This window comes from Dipteris shenzhenensis, chromosome 5 (genome assembly GCF_047967505.1).
Source record: "Dipteris shenzhenensis isolate YYH24624 ecotype China chromosome 5, Dip_SZ_1.0, whole genome shotgun sequence".
Lineage (NCBI taxonomy): Eukaryota > Viridiplantae > Streptophyta > Polypodiopsida > Gleicheniales > Dipteridaceae > Dipteris > Dipteris shenzhenensis.
Genome location: NC_141600.1, coordinates 20,321,226 through 20,329,367, shown reverse-complemented (window position 1 = coordinate 20,329,367; position 8,142 = coordinate 20,321,226).

The following is an 8,142-nucleotide window of genomic DNA, read 5'->3' as shown; positions in this document are numbered from 1 at the left end:
TTTATAGATTTCAATGTACTCACTGCCTTACATGTCTCACATGTCTTGCATTACGGTCTTGCATCCCATCATTTTATTTTATAGATTTCAATGTACTCTTTGTCTTACATGTCTCACATGTCTCGTAATACGGCCTTGCATCTGTTACTTCAGATAATCTAGTCATCTGAGCCTCTACCAATTCTTTATTCTAAATCTATCATCTCACATTATAAGTCTGCAGTTCTATAAATCCCTTAGTAGTCATTCGTCTTCTATATCTCGCCCGCAGCAAACAGTGCTATAAATTCCTTAGTAGTCATTCGTCTTCCATCTTGCCTTATCTCCTCTACTTACCTTCCTCGCTCTCGTTACCTTACTTCTCTCGTTTCCATGGATCTTTTTGAAGTAATCGATTTCATCGAGGAAGCCATTGGCGGCACCAAACTATGGAGTGCCGAGAACCAGGGAAAGAGAGGAGAGAAAGCGAAATTCAGCTCCATTAACCCAGTACGAGAAGGATGACTTTGCTTGTCAGAAGGGCTTATAGAAGGAGAAGAAAAGAAAAATAAGTATAGCTACTAGTGAATTAAATAAATTACAGTCATATAGGAGAAAGGTGACATACTTTCAAAGTGAGATATCTTTGCGTGTGGCTCGTTATGGAAGATTTCCACCCTAAAAAGCGCAAGCCATTCAGAATAAACAAAGTGTTATGAAAGAGAAATTCATCAATCCTTACTTCTCTTTTGTAATTTTAACTACATCGATGAGAATGAGATGAGCTCAGCTCTTGAATGGGTTGAATTTAGGATAGAGAGAAAATAGATTTGTCTTCCAGTGAGAGGCTTATTGTAACTTTTGATGTTTTTCAACACCTTTATAAAAATTGTGAGAGTTTGCTACTTCCACTTGTAACTTTTGAAAGTGTTTCCTAAACACTATTATAAATATTAAGAGAGTTTACAATTGTTGAATCTTATTTTTTTTTACAACTTATCACAGGCTTATTATAACTTTTGGTGTTTGTCAACACCTTTATAAATATGGTAAGAGTTTCCTTAATACTATAACTTTTGAAGGTGTTATTAACACCATTAAATATTGAGAGAGTTTACAATGTTGAATCTTATTTTTTCTTGTAACTTATCTAAGCTGGGTTAAATTTTATAATTTTAGTTTCATCTCCTTTAAAAATATATTTAAAAATGCATGTTTTTATGTTTTTATATGTGCCTTGAAGATTCGATATTTCTTAAATTTTATCAGAAACTTAGTCCAAAAGTATATATAAAAATAAATTTGTATATTAACAAGTCTAAAATTAATAAAATAAGTGTTACAAATAGAATAAATATCATAAGTAAATATCCTAATGTATTGTAATATTTAACAAAAGTAAAAAAAACACCATCATTAGTCAACACAAATAAGGTAAAAGTATTCAAGGACTCATGTTTCTTAAGTCGTCTACATGCTTTATATAGATTCTTATGAATCCTCTTGAGGTTGTGATGCTCTAAGAGTACATTGAGTCTCTACTTCTTATGTACATATTTCTTAGGTCATCTACATGCTTTATATAGATTCTTATGAATCCTCTTGAGGTTGTGATACTCTAAGAGTACATTAAGTCTCTACTTCTTATGTAGATGATGTACACTGACTTTCTACTTTTGGTGCAATCCGTTACAAGCTTGGTAGGGCTGAGACTCAATCTCTTCCTCCTTCGCAAGATATGATGCTATAGATACACATTGAGTCTCTACTTCTTGTGTAAGAAGAATACATTGAGTCTCCAATTCAAGTGAAGAATGTAATGCTTTTGCTATAGACTCATTCTCTTCTTCCTTTTCAAGTTGCAACTCTTCTTGAGAATGTGATACACAAGGAGACTGAATTGTCTCTTGTTTTTCTTTGGCTCCCTCAGGTTCTTCATTAACATCATGCTGTTTCTCAATCGTAATAGTTAGGTCATGAACAGTCTTAGCCATAAAATCTTGTAGCTTGAGCTTTGTATATACTTCTATTGAGACATGTTCAAAAATTTCATTGAGAAACAAAATAAAGTTATAAGCAACTCTCCACCCACTGCTAAACCTGTCTTTTTGCTCCACTGCAATACATGTCTAAAAATTTGGTTGGTTTTGATGTTGCCTGATTTTTCTAATCACAAATACTAACTTGTTTGCAGACCTGTCAATCATGACATATGAAAGTGAATATATGTAGTAATAGTAAGATGCATGCTCATAATGATGTGATAAAAGAACACTTACTCTAACACCGAGCTGTGAAAGCCTCTAAATGAATAAACAAACCAAAAATGATTTTCATCAAGATCCCATACTATCAAGCTCCCATACTATCAAGCTCCAATGTAAGCTACATGACCAATAAAGAACAAAAGATTTATTGACACAATATTAAGTATTAATTGACACAATATTATAAATAAAAGAGTAAAAGAAAGATTCAAATGATACTTCTCATAATATGGCATAAAGATGACTAGCATGCCATCCAAGTCTAAAGATTGTAACCTTATAGAAACATCATCTATTGTCTTCGTGGTATCACTAAGTACAACTGGAAAGAAGAGAATCGAGCACATGATTCTGTACTGATCTAAAAAAGTGAGATATAACTATACTGTAGCAATAAATAAATAAATGTTAGTAGTAAATTGAATCAAAGGATTGAAGTATTAAGCCAAGAGAAAATCATATCAAACCTGAGGATGACCATGATGACTTTGTCATTAATCTCTTTCAAAGGGTTAGAGAGGATTGTAACTTCCTCCTCGCTACCAAATGTCAAAACTTGAGGTCGCTGGCTAATGATAACCCTGATATCAAAAGAGGTACCCATTTTATTTAATACAACTGTTACATTAGGATAAATTATGGGTGTAGCAATCAATGTTTCCTCTGAACGCTCCACAATGTTATCAATAAATAAATACCTTAATATTAAATTATATAAATACGTGTAGATGCAAGTATGTATATGTTGACAATGAGGTTTTACCACCGCTCAAATTAAAAATTTGAGAAAAGAGTAATAAGCAGTTATATCCGACTCTCCACTCACAACTATGACTCATTCTACTTCACTATCGAGCATCTTACATACTATGTTTGATGTTCTAAGTCACACTCCAATAGCATAACTACATCTATAGCACCTACTAACTTCCGAGCCGATCTACACATCATAATAGATAACATAAATGAATGTGCTCATTGCATATGATACATCTCATGAAAGTAATTGTGACACAAGTAGGTTATACTTACTCTGACACAATGTCATGGACAAATACTATTGGATTGACAAAGAGACATTGCTTTGCTAAGATATCCACAGTCACCAAGCTCTAATGCGAGCTGCATTATCAATTAAGAATTATTATTATTTGACATAATCCTTCCACAATGTCCGAGATAAGCTAAGGATTGATACTCCTCGTAATATGCAATAAAGAAAACTCACGCCTGCCTCAGGCAAATCGACAAGTTGCAACCACTTGGAAACATCGTCTATGGTCTTTTGCTTGTTGCTAAGTACATTGGAAACAAGAGAATCGACCATATATGCACATCTCTGTATATATAGGGGAAGCTGTTCTAAAACTATAATGCAATTTTAAAAAAAGAATATTAGTTCATTTGATCCAATGAAAAAGCATAAAGTCAAGAAAAATTTTGTATCAAACATGAGGATGACTATTATGACTTTATCATTAACCTCTTTCTTGGAGTTTAAGAGGATTGAAATGTCCTCTTCATCAAATAGAAAGGTAAGAGGTTGTGGTAGAACTTAAAATGACTTTGTCATCTATTACAAGGTATGATTAATTTCTAGACTCATCCAATGGATAACCAGAGCAGCTCTGTTTTCTTGAGATGAGCTTACTATATTCTCTACTCTATCTATGTCCTCATCCTCCTCTTTTTCCTCCCTCTATAGAAAGATAAAATAATTATGAGATTCAAAAATTTAAATTAATTATAATTAAATAAATCTTTTTAAATAAATAAAAAAAATTAAGGATAAGTTTTCATACCTTTAGATATCTTCATGGTCTTTTTATGTAACCTTCTAAGGCAAGGTCAGTGTCATATCCATCTCCTTCAGCTTCCTCACTATCATTAGTGTCCTCACTATCATATCCAAAGCTTTCAACATTTTCATCCTCTTTCTTGCTCTCATCATACATGGCCATCTCTATGTCAGCATCCTCTTCATGTGAGATCGGACCTTTTTTTATCATATGTGAGAACAACCATGGTATCAAAGTATTACAAGTAAGTAGGGATCTCAATGATATTTACAGAGTGTCCTTTCTATAAGAGCTTCAAACAAATATCCCATTCGACACAATGTGAGTTTCCATCTGGGCAGCAACAAAATATCCATCATACTAATTAAAAGATCAACACTTTTTGTTAACCTTTCATAGTGATTGGCGTTACGATGGAGGAGACTTGGACCTTCATGCTCTTCCAGCATTAGCTACAATCTCTTTGCATTCCCTCTTATGTTTTTTTGTAAAGAGTGATCATTGTAAGTGCTCTTCATGCACAAGAAAAAGGTTTCAAGACTATTTTGAGACCGCATTCTCTCTTGTCCCTCTTTTTTGAGTATATATCATTATAAATCTTAAGCTCATTGCCATATTATTTTTTTAAAGTAGCAGACATATCTTCCTTGTCTTCTTTATCAGCAAATATCACGATGTTACATAGTCCCACTCTATTAATGGTGGTATGTAATATTCTGTCAAAGAGTTGACGAATATCATCAAGTGATATTTCATAGACAAAGAAAAGATGAGGCCTCTCCCAAGCAATGTCGTCGAACAAGAGGTCATTCAATGATCTCCCTTGCACTCTATACTCTTTCCAGACTATAAAATTATCTCATGTATGAAAAAAAATCCCCTCTTCAAAGTTTTTGTTTTTCTGAGAGAGTGCTCATTGATGACTATTTGTGCATCTGCATGCAAATTTTTCAGAATGTCATTCGTTATAGACGGAGTAACTTTAGACCCATCCTCTTCCACCTTCACACATTTGTACACCCAAGCCTTCTGTTTAACTGACGATAAAGCTGATGTCATCTGCTTCATAATACTATAATCAACTTTACATTAACTAATTGAAATATTTTTTTCTGCCAGCAAATATTCAATCGCACTCTTTAATGCATCACGCTTGAACTGCTGGATGATACAATCTTCCATGCAATGATCTTTATCCCTTTTTTTTAAAAACTATTCTTTTGACATTAATTTCTCTACATCAATACTTGCGTATTTCTCTGACAAGTTTCTTACAAGTCTTCACATCCGAGCCGTCATCTATTTTTTCTCATTCTTCTTTTCCTTATCTTTAATAAATGACGAAGCCTCATATGTGACATCTCCCTTCTCACATGCAAGACATACTTTTGTTATCCGATCGAAAAGTTCATCACTGTGGAAAAGTATACTTGTGTAGTCTTGATACATGTCCCTTATTGTCTTAAAGCTTATCATCACCTCTATCCTTTCTTCCTTTCCCCTTGATACAATTGCACTCAAGCATGTGTAAAAGTCAACAAGATTTTTCGTTTCTACTTTAATAGCAATTATTTTAAGAGTGATCACAGGAGAATTAAACGTTCTCTATATGATCCTAGCTTTGAGCAACATCTCTAAAGTGAAAGTAATCTTTCGTAGTGAATGAATGTCATGATTAAGTCTTTCCAACTCAATCAAATACTTTTTCTCATTCTTGAAGATACAAATGCTTGCAGAATGGTAGTGGAATTGAGACACATTCACGAAGGTGTCATAAGTAATTTCTCCTTTGTTATATGCCCCTCTAGAACACTCATTACAAGCATAAGCATAGTGTTGACCATCTATTGTCTCAAATATGCAGTAAGCTAAGAAATTTCTCTTGGCATCCTTTATATGTCGTTCTGGATCATCCACTGAACGTTGTCCTTCCTGAAATGAGGGAACTTGTTCTCCAAGGAACTTAATGAATTCCATCTCAAAATCTCTCCAAAATCTTGAGGCTACAACAACAAAGGGATGGATTTACTAGAAGCTCCTTTGACTGGCCAATATGTCCTTGGACGGATTCCCAAATTTGAAACAATTGATTTTTTTCCATTAATCAAAGCTTGAAAAATCTTTTCAATATAGTCTTTATCTAAGGTCCTACTATTGGTGAAGATGCTTGCTTTCACCACTAATGAAGCATGTACAAGATAAGTCTTCTCGCCCCATATGTATTTTGGATCCTCATCTGTAACTATCTCATTCAAGTGAAAGATTTAGGTTCTTCATTTAATAACATTTTTGCTTCTGAATCTGAGTCCATTTCAAGACCCTCCGCATCCTCTTCGTGTTCTTCCTCTTCTGTTCGTCCTTTATTTGTAGATGAACGACCTCTTTTTAGAGTACTTCTAGCTATCATAGGACTTGAAAATGTAGCTCGTGAAGTACTCACCTTTTGCATTTGACATCAGGGTTTATTTTTTAGGGGCTTCTAGATCACTCTACTTCTTCTTCTATTACCTCCACTTCAAGTATACTCAAGGGCTGCACTCTACTTCTTCTTCTAGATCACTCTACTTCTTCTTCTATTACCTCCACTTCTAGATCACTCTACTTCTTCTATTACCTTTACTTCAAGTATACTCAAGGGCTACACTTGTTTTGTTATCCCATCAACTTCATGCACTACACCATCTAAGTAATACCATGAATGAGAGATGCATGTGCATGTCCTGTCTCATCTTATGCATGTCGTGTCTCAGCCAATTCAATTCTTGTCTCAGATGTAGATCCCTTGTAAACCATCCACGTGTACAAGACCCTCATCCAACGCTACATATTATGTCTCATCAACTCCAGTTCCTCTATCATTTGTATGATCCTCAACTAGGTCTAGATGGCATGTCTCATCCCTTCCTTTCTTATGTGTGGATTCTTGCACCTTAGGTGTCTCATGTATGGATCCTTGTACTTTAGGTCCCTCGAATAAAGTTGAACCTTGTTCTATGGCATCTTAAAAGTATTCAAGGATTATCTTTGAATGCAATTTTCTTGCTTCCTCAATGGAAAACTTCTCCCACACATGTTAGAGGATCTCCAATGCAGGCACCAATTCAAAAAATCTAAGTGCTTTTGGAGGCACCGTCAAAAGTGCATTGCATCTTTCTTTGAAAGAAGAAACAATCTATTGCTCATTCTTGACTTTGTATAAATCATCATTGTATTGCTGTCTTTTTCAGATTTTATTCCTAGTAAGGTGCCCCTTGAATCAAATTGCTCTTTGAGAAAGATACATTTGATGCCTGCTCATCTTTCTCCAACTCTCTTTGTCATCACTAAAATGAGACTGCCTTTGCTCCGAACCAAGAACCATGCTTTCTTGGTAGTGTCAATAACAGTCTAGTTTGTGAAGTCCTTCGGGACATAAACTCTTCCATTATACTTCACTGTTATACCATTAACAAATGTTGTGGCTCAAGATTCATCCTATGCTAAAGAATAACAAAAATTTTAGGTCCAAATAATATAATACTTTTACATCAAAACTACAATTACTTTAATAAATCAAAAGTACAATGAGTCCCATTGATACACCTCAAGTTTTCATTCTCCCCAGTGATATAAGTGTCAATTTCATTCTTTGGGAATAGCCTAAAAGGCTTTACAAGGCTTAGATACATGCATAAATGTGAAAAAAAAATAAAGATTTACAATGAGCTCGTGGATAGTGTAAAATGAAATAAAGTACAATTAGATACAAATATGAAATCTGTCTGATACAAGTGTAATATGCTCTATCTACTCCTACAACTAGTATAAATATAATCTCCTCGGTCCACTCCCACAACTAATACAACTGTAATCTATCATGTCCACTGATACAACTTTCAATCATCTTGAAAGTTTTAAACCTTGATAGTTGCTTAAATGGTAGGGTTGTTGTGAGTGTGAAACTGCATGTGAGTGAATGGACCGACTCCGATTAATCTCCTCAGTCCACTCCCACAACTAATACAACTATAATCTATCATGTCCACTGATACAACTTTCAATCATCTTGAAAGTTTTAAACCTTGATAGTTGCTTAAATGGTAGGGTTGTTGTGAGTG